General features: G+C 45.7%; 1 protein-coding gene across 1 annotated transcript in view; it reads right to left on the bottom strand.

The window, feature by feature from the left end:
• Positions 1-13,953, bottom strand: part of ACAP3 (ArfGAP with coiled-coil, ankyrin repeat and PH domains 3) — a 400,069-nt gene that overhangs the window by 55,368 nt on the left and 330,748 nt on the right. The gene's annotated exons all lie outside the window — the stretch shown is intronic.

The raw sequence follows: 13,953 nt of genomic DNA, 5'->3' as shown, positions 1-13,953 counted from the left end.
TGCGCATGCGTACGCTCTCCCGTGAAGGCGCATACCCGCAATAGCGTGCACTCGCAGGCGCGGTATGCGTATTTACGGTAGAGTTTATGTAGTCGTAGCGTGCGACTCATTCGTTACATATTTTCACAATTAATGTAGTTTATAGATCATGGTCCCTTTGATAGTTTCTGAAAGTTTGGTTAATATAGAAGGTCCCTGAGCTAAGGAATCCCTCTTTGTATCGTACGAAGGGTCTAACAGGAATCATACAGCAGTGTTTGGTACCCATCGGAAGAGTATTTAATTAGCAATATTCCGGTGTTGGTTTGGAGCGTATTAATCGCTCGTGCGAATAGTTATGGACATAAGAAGTTTATGTCCATTTCTACTATTTACTCATACTCAGGTATGCGGCGGGAAACCTAGTTCCCCACCCACCTGAGCTGTTTGAAATCGTCACAGCCCACCTGTATGAATCAACCTATGACCTTTTGTTGTGATACAGGGTCGAATTCCTTCATCCAATGGACAATGGGATTGTAGGGACTGTAGGATTGCATTGTGTGTGGGGCATAAATAGGCAGGCCGACCACATCCAGCTCTCACTCTTCAACGGTTCTCATTGCTGAAAATCGGGTGCTGGATGTCCAGGCGCATGCGATCGTTTACCCTTGTGCGTAAGTTTCTCTCCGTTATCATTGTCTTTCTGTGAGCCAATTTCTCTCATCTCTCTCCGTCTCTCTCTCTCTCTTTCCCTTCTCTCTCTCTCTCGTATCTCCCCTAGACTAGTATTGTATTGTATTAGATAGTATTGTTTAGTTCTGTGGTTAGGAAGTCTCTGTTATATTGTAGTGTATCATTTGTACTGTTATCCCCTTTTTACAAGTATACTAGATATAATACAGTTAATAGGCTTTGGAACCTAAACCAGTATCTGTGTATTTTCTATAGTGTTAAGTGTTCACTTGAGCGTCGGTGACGCTCAAGCAGCTTTGTAGTTAGTCAGGTTACACAAGGTTGCACTTACACCCTGTATTCACATTAAGGTATTCTGTGTATTTCTTTGGTATAAGGTTTAGACATAAAGGTATAGCATTGTGAGCGTCTGCGCCGCTGGTGATCTCCTCGTGGTCTCGAGCGTCCGCTACGCCATAGCGAATCATTACTCTAGTCATAGCCAATAACGTGTCCTGTGATCGCTGGGCCGTGAGCGAACGTGACGCTTGAGCGTCTCGCCTACGGCTGAGCGATCGTTACGCAACTAGCGTACCATTACGGTACTTCTTAAGTAAACAGCGTACAGTGTTCTTAGCTTCATAAAGGGTTGTTTATACGACAAGGGAATTTAGCATTGTCAATTGGGGACTCGTCCTATCCTTCTCATATCTGCACTAGGTAGATCAGCAGACATTATCCATCAGCAAAGGGCGGGATCATATTCCTTGCAGTGCTGACGGGATAAGCGTCTGCTTCGCTTAGATAAAGAGTGCTGAAGGAATCCGGGAACCGGAAGTAAGAACAAAACGCTTGTGTCTTTTAAAACTGTTTTATTTTTCTTCTGTCTTGCGTATACACGCACGCATACATTTATCTGTATTTCTTTTTCAAATTTCGTATATCACTATTCCTGTTTGCCAAGTTTTATAGTTGATAGAAAGTGCAAAAAGAGATTTGCTGTTATTTCATAGTAGAGGTAATAGTTAAAGTATAGACCAACACACGGCTTGTCTGGGAGATAAGACAGTCAGTGTGGTGTGCGGTAGATGATCAGGGATCATCTACATTGATAAAGGTAGAAATTGTGTTACGGTGGATCTTTGTTTTGCGTACACGTGTCCCTAACAAAAGACTTGCGTACGCAATCCAAACGGCAGACGCACGCAGCGTACATTACGCAACGTAGCGTCTGGTTACGCAACGTAGCTCAAGTCACGAAAAGTTGAATTAGCGCAAAGCGATAATTAGCGCAAAGGCGATAAATAACGCGACGCGGTAAATAACGCAAATCTATTTTTTGGAAAATCTGAAATTTAGCTTAACAGATCCTGCTCCTAATTAGTAACACTGTTGGACTGAAGACAATTTCTGCGCAGAAATAGATATAGAAACAAAAGTGTACATGTGTTGAGTGAGTGTGGTTTTGTATACAAAAGTTTATATAACTTTAAGGTGGAACCAAAAGGAAAGTCGGGTACTCGTCAAGGGACACACGTGTAAGTGACATATACGGTGGCTAGGGAGGCATCCCTGGTTAAATGATATTTGAGCATTAGAGTATAGCGGACCATAAGGTAACAGACCAGGAGGTCATTAACAGAAGGTAACAAGACCAGGAGGTCGTAAGGTACTAAGAGGTCCGCTATAAAAGTTCAGTGGCACAACGCCTGGGGTGTTGGTGCAGAACCCATATAGGCCATAAGCTCTTGCTGAAGGAATCGCGGCCGGAAACATCGATTCCATTGATCTTTCAGTACATGACAAGTAGTGCTTATGTACTGAACGATTGGACCGCACGTAATTGTGTGCAGTAGTTAGTAATCTGACCTAATACCATTAGAGTAAAGTGGTCACAAACGCTATCTGTACATTCTGACGTGATTTGTGTAATTTTTTATTTTTGGAAGGGAAGTTCGCTGGTCACTCAGGAACTATCTAACAACCCCACCTTTACTGGAAAGAGTAAGTGTCCTGCGGGTAACCCTCATATGTTCCAGTAAACTGAAGGTTCCATAGGGGCCCTGTATCGAGTACGCCAGCACCATATCGGTGTGATCAGGTCGTATTGGTCGAGGTGGGCGAGTGAGTGGGGTACTCGGTAAACCGCCACCGCCGGCCTACTGTGGAGTAATTTGGTTGTCTGTAAAGGCTTGCTGAAAACCTTGATACAGAAATCCAAGGAGGACTAAGCAACACCTGCAGACTATGGGGGCCAGTTGCTCAGGTAGGGGGCGATCAACCCTGGTTCAGGTTGATTCTGTGAACCGACCAGTTGGGTCGGCACGATATGTAATGTGTGAAAAATATGGAAGTCACACCGAATCTTTATGTGATGAATGGGAGAGAATGACTGTACAAGACAGGGACAAATTCCCAAGAATAGGTAGCTTCAGTCCAGACGTGTTACAAAATTTAAGGAGGAGGATATGTCTCGTAAAATCAACAAAGAGACGAATTCAGCATCATGATTACTTACAGTTATGGCACCAGGAAGGTGAGATACAGAGAGGTTTGGCTCTGGCGGCGGGATCTGGGGCAGTCAGGAAGCTGATAGCCACAGCTCCACCTCCACCATACATTGCAGGAGAGAAGCTGATTACGGAGAGAAACGCACTGGGTTGTAAAACACAAACTCTTAGTAACCCTGTAAATGTTAATGATGTTAACCAAATAACTCATGCAAGTATTAACCCGTGCAAGATGTACCCTGTTTTGAACCTTCCTCAGGAGTGTGATCAAGAAGAAGATTCGGCAACAATTTCAGCGCTCTCTCTAGCGGCCACCATATCAGAAACCACAGTAGGAACTGCACCACCCACGAGATTAGTTAAGGCCCCTAGCGGAGGGATAGGTGAGGTCGTGTCAACGGGTAAGTACGGCACCATGCATTACACTGAAACAATTGTACCACAACAAGCTGTAGAATCTATACAGGAAGAGGCTGTTAGAATTGCTCCTGTAAAGGTGATAGTAGTTCCCAATGGGAAAACAGATGCATCAGGAGCCACACCCGTCAGGAACATTGCCATGTATTGCCCGTTCACTAGAATGGAATTGAGGACCATAGTGTCTGAATTCCCAGACCCCAGAAAAGATTTAGTGGCAAGCCAAAAATACATCAGGGATCTAGGAAACACTTTAGAGCCCAATAATAAGGATTGGCAGATAGTGCTAAGAGCTTGCTTACCTTCCAATGTCGACTCAGTTAAATTCTTGGCTGATTAGGACTAGATAAAGATGTACCGCTTACAGATGTGTACGACCAGGATAATGTAAAAAGGATAAATTTACAGCTAAAGGAGTATTTCCCAGCCGTTGTTAAATGGAATAAAATATTTTCCATTAAGCAAAAGGAGTCCGAAACGGCAGCAGAATATTTCCACCGGGCACTATCAGAAATGGCAAAATACACTGGTATAGAAGACATTAAGACCAACCCAAACCATCGAGAAGTAGCAGTATCTGTACTGATGGATGGTTTGAAAGAAACATTAAAAGCTAGGGTACAGACCACACAACCATGTTGGCGAGGTCTGTCAGTGTCCACCTTGAGAGAGGCTGCTGTTGATCACGACAAAAACATCACTAGACACAGGGAGTCGCAAAGTGATAAGTTGATGTCCGTAAGTATACAGGCGCTGACCACAAGGCAGCCTGCGTATGTACCACCGAATCCTGTGGGTAAGGCAAGTGTAATAACATGTTTTTCTTGTAACAGACCGGGACACTTTGCACGAGAATGTAGAACAAAGAATGTACAAAGATCTTTTCAACCCCCTAGACAACAACACAACACACGACATTGGGAGCATGGTCCACAGAGGCGGAGTTTTGAGCCACATACAGGGGAAACAAAAAGATATCCCCCGAACAGAGACTGGCAGGCCTCTGGTAGTTCCCAGCTAACTCCCCCACAAGTAGTTGCTGCCAATGGGATTCAGGGAGGTCAGCATACCCAATAGGGGTGTGGCCACACCTGTAATCTGCAGCCAGTTAAATTGATTGCCAGTCTTGGAAGCGAACCAGAGATTGCAATCAATGTAGCTGGTAAAACTTTAAACTTTCTTGTAGACACAGGGGCGGCCAAGTCAGTGATAAATTCGACAGTGGGCATGAGAACCACTGGTAGGACAATTCCAGCCATGGGAGTAACAGGAGTAGTCCAGCACTACCCTGTTAGCAAACCAGCCGAGATTACAATAGGGCCTTTGCATACCAAGCATTCCTTTTTGCTGGCTGCATCGGCACCAACTAATCTCCTGGGGAGAGACTTACTATGTAAAATGGGTTGCGTCATTTATTGCACTCCTGAAGGTGTATTCTTGGACATTCCTGAGAATCACGCTCAGGAGGTACGAGACATGTTAGACTCCCCATCAAAATTAATGTCACATTCCATTATGACAAATAGGAACCCATCCCAAGTAGAAGAGATGACCTCTCAGATACCAGAGTCACTTTGGACAAAAGATGGACAGGACACTGGATTAATGGCAAACGTAGCTCCAGTAGTTGTACAAGTAAAAGATGGTAGGATAGCTCCAAAAATCCCACAGTATCCTCTGAAGCCAGAGGTGGAGTTAGGAGTTTTCCCAGTAATAGAACGCTTGCTGCAACAGGGCATTCTGGTAAGAACGTCCAGCACAGCCAATAGTCCCATCTTCCCTGTTAAAAAGAGTGGGGGGAGGGGTTACAGGCTAGTGCAGGATCTAAGGGGGATTAACAAAATAGTTGAAAGTCAGTTCCCCGTAGTGCCTAATCCAGCTGTCATCCTAATGCAAATTCCTCCCACTGCCAAATTTTTCACTGTTATTGACCTCTGCTCCGCTTTCTTTTCGGTACCTCTGCACCCTGACAGCCAATATTTGTTTGCATTCACATACAGAGGAGTCCAATACACGTGGACTCGACTACCCCAAGGTTTCATAGATAGTCCAAGTATATTTTCTCAGGCTTTGCATGATTGTTTACAGTCTTTCCAACCAGACAGTGGATCAGTATTGATACAGTATGTGGACGATTTATTACTGTGTTCAGATTCACTGGAAGCATCTCTGAAGGATACGAAACAGCTCCTGTTTCATCTTTCAGACACAGGTCACAAGGTTTCCAAAGACAAGTTACAATTATGCCAGACTAAGGTAAAATATTTGGGACACTGTCTAACACAAGGACTGAGACACCTGACCGCTGATAGAATCCAAGCCATTAGAGACATGACACTGCCACAAACCCAGCAACAGATCAGGACGTTTTTAGGAATGTGTGGGTATTGCCGTAACTGGATCCCAGGGTTTTCCATATTGGCGTTACCTTTGCAGGAAATGGTCTCTTCAAACAAACCTGACCGGATTTCGCATACAGACGAATCCGAAACAGCATTTGAGAGACTCAAACAGTGCCTAACGCAGGCACCAGCACTAGGTATGCCAGACTATGGGAAACCCTTTGAACTATACGGAACAGAAAGTGCTGGGTGCGCAGCAGGTGTACTAACCCAAAAAACACGGTGACGCCAGCAGGCCAGTCGCATACTACAGCGCCCAGCTAGACACGGTAGCGCGATCCCTCCCCACATGCTTGCGTAGCGTTGCGGCGATAGCATTGCTAGTGACGAAAAGCGAAGATGTCGTGCTAGGCCACAACCTCACAATCCATACACCACATGCGGTATCTGCCTTATTGAATTCTGCCCAAACCAGACACGTCTCATCAGCAAGGTTTACAAGATGGGAATTGGCATTAATGGCCCCAGTAAACATCACCATAAGGAGATGCAGTGCATTAAATCCTGCAACATTTCTCCCAGGTGTGCCTGGTCAGACACAAAGGGTGGAAGGTGAGAGTGATGGGGAAGGAGGATTTAATGCAAAGGGAGATACACATGATTGTATGGAATATTTGACCCAAAATTTTACCGCAAGGCCTGACATCAGTGACAATCCACTGGAAGATGCAGAACTAACGTTCTACACGGACGGTAGTTGTCATAGACAGTCAGACTCGGGAGACTTGTGTACTGGATACGCAGTCGTAGATGACCAAGGCACCATAGAAGCGGAACCGTTAGGCCCACCTCACTCAGCCCAGGTTGCTGAACTGGTCGCCCTAACCAGAGCATGTGAATTGGCTAAGGGTAAGTCAGCCAATATCTACACCGATTCTAGATACGCCTTCGGGGTAGTACATGATTTCGGAGCCCTATGGCGGCTCAGAAATTTCATGACGGCAGCTGGTACACCGATAGCGCATGCAGCATATATAAAAAGGCTTCTAACAGCGATACAGGAACCCGACAGAGTGGCTGTTATCAAATGTAAAGCACATACATATAGCCAAGACCCAGTATCCCTTGGTAACAGCCGAGCAGACGAAGCCGCAAAGCTTGCAGCTGCTACCCCCATACAGACAGACACCACACAACTGATGATATTTAATACCATCAACACACAAAAGTTGTGTGAGATGCAGAATTTGTGTTCCACACAGGAAAGAGCAGTCTGGAAGGCAAAGGGATACGGCCAGGAGTCCTCAGGGCTCTGGACGGATGGACATGGTAAACCAGTGGCCCCCAGGGCATACCTTCCATGTCTGGCTGAAGCAGCTCACGGGCTGACTCATCTAGGCAAGGAGGGGATGTGCAAATTGGTAAGAGCATACTGGTGCGCCCCAGGATTCTCCTCTCATGCGAGTAAAAGAGCAATGTCATGCCTTACCTGTCTGAGAAAGAATATTGGAAAAGCAATACCTACAGAACCATCCCATATCCCACCTGCCGGCGGCCCTTTCCAGGTAATACAAATCGACTTCATTCAATTACCCCCATGTCGAAATTTGAAATATGTACTTGTTTGTATAGATGTTTTCTCGAATTGGGTCGAAGCTTTCCCAGCAGCTACAAATACCGCTATGTTTACAGCTAAGAAAATTGTGCAGGAATTTGTATGTAGATATGGTATCCCTAGAATCATTGAAAGTGATAGGGGTACCCATTTTACAGGTGATGTCTTTCAAGGAATGTGTAAGTTGATGGGAATTGATAGCAAGCTGCACACTCCGTACCGTCCACAGGCGAGTGCGAAGGTCGAAAGAGTGAACAGCACTATTAAAAATAAATTGAGTAAAGTAATGGCAGAGACAGGATTGACGTGGCCAGAAGCTTTACCCATTGTTTTGTATAGCATCAGAACCACTCCCAGGTCCCCTCTTAATCTGTCTCCTTTTGAAATCTTGTTTGGTCGACAACCGCATGTCATGATTAACCCTCAGGATGATTTGAAATGTAACAATGAAGTAACTGTAAAGTACTTGATTAACGTGAGTAAGCAGTTGAGGAATCAAAATGATAATCTGAAGTTGGTGATTCCTGATTTACCAGATAGTAATTGTCATGACATTGAACCTGGGGATTATGTAATGATACGAAATTTTCTACGCTCAGGTTGTCTTATTGATAGATGGGAAGGACCATACCAGGTCTTATTGACTAGCACCACAGCATTGAAGGTGGCTGAGAGAGAGACTTGGGTCCATTCATCCCACTGCAAAAAGGTTGCTGATCCAGAGAAGTCCCGTGATAAGGAACAGACGGTAGAGGTTGTATCACTGGAGTGTCTGTTCCAGGAGGACTGAGGCGGCACCTGAGCCTTGAAGACCGAAAGCAGTTGTCGACTCCCTTCTCCCTTTTATTGTTTTTCTCCACTTCCCATCCCCTCTTCCTTGAAATTTTTTTTTTTTTCTCCCCCTTTTCATTCTTCTCTATTTCCTCCTCAAAGATGGACTTGCCCCAAGAGACTGTGATCCGGATTTTGATGTTAACCATGATGTTGACCAGAGCAGTCTGTTCCGGCGAGAGTACCATAGAGGTCGAGAGAGGTTCTGGAATGGGTTCCGATTATGATGATGGAGGCGTAGTTTTCCAAGATCAACCAAACCAACAAGCAAAGGCGAGTATCAGAAAACGATCCGATAGAAGAAATTGTGATGGATTGTTAGCTGAAGAAAATTGTATCTGTAGGCTCTGTGATAATCTGGTTGAAGATGGATGCATAAAGAAATGCCAATCTAGTTTTAATATCCATATAGACCGGCATCCATTGAGTGACTATCACTCCTTAGTGGGTAACGTGTTAAACCAAACAGATTGTTGGGTATGCTCTCAAGTACCTCAGGGTCACAGCAAATCAGGGCTAGTACCATTTCCTTTAACGTTAGGGGAGGTACTTGAGCTAAATGGTGGGAGACCGGTGGACCGGAGGTTTAATATCTCCAGCCCTCCTAGTTTGAAGCTCCACCAATACCATGTGGATAGGTCCCTCTTATGTTCCAATATCTCCAATCCCAGAAAACCGGGAAATTGGGAAGTGTCATGGAGCAACCTTACCATGACCTTTTCACACAGAGCAGATAGAATGCCTACAGATACAGAGCTGGTACGCCACATAGCCAGTAGAGGAAAATCTTTTCGGTATCGATATACCTTAGGAAATAGGATTACTAGAGTTGGAGAGGTATCACCAGGATACTGTGCACATATCGTACAAACTGAAACGTGCATTAGACAGATGGAAGAATTAGGGTCAGGAGATTTCACCTGGAAGGTTTGTAACATGGTCATGTCTTTCTCCGTCCCATATGTTCTCCCCGATGATGCATATTTCATATGCGGGAGAAAGGCGTACAAGTGGCTTGCCCCAAACTCTGAAGGATTGTGTTATATTGGAAAAGTATTGCCTGAAGTGATGACTGTTACACATGACAAAATGAAGGACATACACCGTGGTGCCCAAGCTCCTTATACTCACACTCATTACGAGCACCGAGTTAAAAGACAACTGTCAGAAAGGTTAGAGCATCCGGCCTCTGATCTTATCCATGAATCCACCGGGATTCAGGTCCTGGTAGCGTTAGATTTCACTCGCACCGCTCGAGGAGTGATGAATTATAGATACATTTCCGCACTCGCCAATTTGTTAGATAATATCACTGAAATGTATGATGACACGTTTAGATACACTGGAAGAGAACTTCAAGCTTACAAAACAGAACTAGTTCAGCATAGGATGGTTCTTAATTATCTTACAGCAGTAACAGGCGGATATTGTGTTACATTGGCAACACAGTACGGCATAAAGTGTTGCACGTATATCACCAATAGCACCGAGGATCCGGTAGAGGTCATAGACCAAAAGATGGACGATATTCTCCAATTGAAGTGGGAATTTCGTCGAAAACACAATCTCACCCTTGCTGCTGTAGGTAATGAGCTGACTGGTTGGGTGTCATGGTTGAACCCGCGAAATTGGTTCTCCGGTTTGGGAGACTGGGCTCAAGGAGTCATAATGGATGTTGGAAAGTTTCTACTATGTATCTTGGGTGTCGTTATATCGATTGGATTGATATTTAGATGCGGGCAGGCTTTAATGAGGTGCAAACAAAGTACAAAAGTGATGAGCTTGAGGAGTGAGGAAACCGTAATTAACCTGGATTTGATTTATGACCCAATGATAGAAACCAGGATGTGATGAAAATGCGATTATACGGTCCGTTTCTTTCACCTGTTTTTCTGCTTTTCTCCAAGATACAAAGACCCCCTTGGACGAGGAAGCTGACGAGACGAGATGTATACAGACAACGGATTGACCAAAGAAGAAGATTTGACAACTTTAAATATGGACACTTGATGAACTTTGCCATGGATCCCCAGTTTCCCTAGTACTTTTAAACTCACGCTAGCCCAACATTTTTTGTAAATCTGATGGCTCAGACAAAGCTATTTGCTCATGCCCAAGGAGCAATACAGCGCAAAGAAGACGACTCTCAACAGATACCGAACACAACTTCGACGACAGATGTACATTTCCCTGACATAGAATATCATTGCATTTTCCATAAGTGTTCTTTATCTTCATCTCTACAACCCTCAGGTAATGACACACATAGACGATAGGGAATACAGGCACAGATATCAGCAACCACATACCTCCCCCATTCATGTATCATCAACTAAAATGTGCTCCCCATTTTGTTCAAAATCCGAAAAGAGCTCGGTAAAGTTTGACAGCCCATCCACAGACCTGTACCACAGGATAAGAAGGAATTCAAATGTATACTTCGCAATACCTCGAAGCTTGATTTACAACACGTACGGCACGATGATACATGACCCTCCAAACATGGACTCATACACACATGCTTCTACTTTCTCACTAGGTCATACCCTCTTCACACCTACTCCTCTCTTCTTCCTTATCCCACCATGGAAATCAATTAACCCCTGACTTGCATTTTTCTCCTTAAATGTTTTGTGGCAGTTATTATTGACTGCCAAAGGGTGGACTGTCAAAGTCAGAAAAATGTCTCTATGCACGTTGCCATATTTGCACCGCACACTGGTCCGTGCTGCGCATGCGTACGCTCTCCCGTGAAGGCGCATACCCGCAATAGCGTGCACTCGCAGGCGCGGTATGCGTATTTACGGTAGAGTTTATGTAGTCGTAGCGTGCGACTCATTCGTTACATATTTTCACAATTAATGTAGTTTATAGATCATGGTCCCTTTGATAGTTTCTGAAAGTTTGGTTAATATAGAAGGTCCCTGAGCTAAGGAATCCCTCTTTGTATCGTACGAAGGGTCTAACAGGAATCATACAGCAGTGTTTGGTACCCATCGGAAGAGTATTTAATTAGCAATATTCCGGTGTTGGTTTGGAGCGTATTAATCGCTCGTGCGAATAGTTATGGACATAAGAAGTTTATGTCCATTTCTACTATTTACTCATACTCAGGTATGCGGCGGGAAACCTAGTTCCCCACCCACCTGAGCTGTTTGAAATCGTCACAGCCCACCTGTATGAATCAACCTATGACCTTTTGTTGTGATACAGGGTCGAATTCCTTCATCCAATGGACAATGGGATTGTAGGGACTGTAGGATTGCATTGTGTGTGGGGCATAAATAGGCAGGCCGACCACATCCAGCTCTCACTCTTCAACGGTTCTCATTGCTGAAAATCGGGTGCTGGATGTCCAGGCGCATGCGATCGTTTACCCTTGTGCGTAAGTTTCTCTCCGTTATCATTGTCTTTCTGTGAGCCAATTTCTCTCATCTCTCTCCGTCTCTCTCTCTCTCTTTCCCTTCTCTCTCTCTCTCGTATCTCCCCTAGACTAGTATTGTATTGTATTAGATAGTATTGTTTAGTTCTGTGGTTAGGAAGTCTCTGTTATATTGTAGTGTATCATTTGTACTGTTATCCCCTTTTTACAAGTATACTAGATATAATACAGTTAATAGGCTTTGGAACCTAAACCAGTATCTGTGTATTTTCTATAGTGTTAAGTGTTCACTTGAGCGTCGGTGACGCTCAAGCAGCTTTGTAGTTAGTCAGGTTACACAAGGTTGCACTTACACCCTGTATTCACATTAAGGTATTCTGTGTATTTCTTTGGTATAAGGTTTAGACATAAAGGTATAGCATTGTGAGCGTCTGCGCCGCTGGTGATCTCCTCGTGGTCTCGAGCGTCCGCTACGCCATAGCGAATCATTACTCTAGTCATAGCCAATAACGTGTCCTGTGATCGCTGGGCCGTGAGCGAACGTGACGCTTGAGCGTCTCGCCTACGGCTGAGCGATCGTTACGCAACTAGCGTACCATTACGGTACTTCTTAAGTAAACAGCGTACAGTGTTCTTAGCTTCATAAAGGGTTGTTTATACGACAAGGGAATTTAGCATTGTCAATATGTTCTGTACTGTGCAGTGTGTACCCGAGATCGCGCGCTCCCACAGGTCGTTATCGATGTCATCTGGTTGGCCGTGTTGCACTGTGTACAGGTGGCACTATATGTCGGCCCGTTGGCCAGTGGATCGGCTGGGAGCACACCACTGTGATGTGTACCCAGCCTTAATCCTTCAGTCAGTCACCTTTCTGCCAGATCTAAGGGGTCGCTATAAGGTATCAATTGACCATCTCCTATATAATAGTCCAGATCTGTGACTCTGTGCCTGTGTGTCTAACGCTGGGCATGGCTAGGAGCTCTCATTGGGTTAGCAGCAGGTCTATCACACCCAGTCCACAGCTGATTGGGCGAGAAACGCCCGCCCACACAGGTTACATCCAATGGGAGGCTCTGCCCTTTGGCTGCTGTGTGGTCCCAGAGCAGGATTAACAATGGGGCTGATGGAGCTGCAGCTCCAGGTCCACACCCCAATATAGGCCCACTGCATCTGCAGCAAGATACCGTCCAACAATTTACACATAAAAATCGCTACAAATTCTAAAAGGGGGCGTGGTAACAGGTAAAGTGGCGTTACCACGCCCCTTTTCCTATACTTTCATTGGACGTTTGGAGAGCCAAAAATCAGTACAGACCATAAAAAAAGGAACTGTACCTGCCAAAAAGATACAGCTGGAGGGTATGCCACTGCATCTGCAGCAAGTCTCTGCGCTGTAGATAGGGAAAACAAAAAATCCTTTTACTGCAGCTTCCTATGTCCTGCTGCCAGTCCGCCTGCCCCCTCCGGCATCAACAATCTCCACTCCCTAGCCGCGCCGCAGGTGGAACAAAAGCTGCTTCGGCCACCGGCATAGATGTGTATGAAAGCGCCCTTCCTGCGCCGCATACTCTCTGAGCCCAGGAGCCTCCTCTGTGCGTGATGTCACAGAAGTACCTCCCGGCCACAGCCGCGCCCAGATCCCCAGACTCCATAACACAGCACCTGGGCTGACGGCCTTGAAGCCCCGAGATGGCTAATGTAACAGATAGAGTGTGTGATATCGCGGAGGGTAATGTCTGGACGCTGAATCAATGGGGGTCATTCTGACCTGATCGCACGCTGCCGTTCATCGCAGCGATCAGGTCAGAAGTGCACATGCATCGGCGCCGCAGTGCGCTGGTGCATGGCTGACAGCCAACGTCAATCAGGCAGAGGCGTTCACTGGGCGTGAGGGGACGGCACGGCGGTGTTTGGCCGCCGTTTTGTGGCCGCGGTCCGGCCAACTCAGGCGTGGCTGGATCATGAAGGAGGCAGGCCGCAGCGGCTGTGTGATGTCACACACAGCTGCTGCGACCTGGGCAGCGACGAGTAGCTCCCAGCCAGCACGCAAAAGCTGCGCTGGCTGGGAGATACTCTTGAAGTGCAAAAGCATCGCCATTGTGCGACTAGCCCTGTGCTGGGTGTCCCCCCGCATATCAGTTTGTCTGATCGAGGCCCTGCAAAATTTTGCAGGGCTACGATCATGTCTGAATTAGGCCCAAT

Source organism: Pseudophryne corroboree, chromosome 10 (assembly GCF_028390025.1).
Source record: "Pseudophryne corroboree isolate aPseCor3 chromosome 10, aPseCor3.hap2, whole genome shotgun sequence".
Taxonomy (NCBI): domain Eukaryota; kingdom Metazoa; phylum Chordata; class Amphibia; order Anura; family Myobatrachidae; genus Pseudophryne; species Pseudophryne corroboree.
The sequence above is the reverse complement of the archived record's forward strand: the minus strand, read 5'-3'. Positions and strand labels throughout refer to the sequence as shown.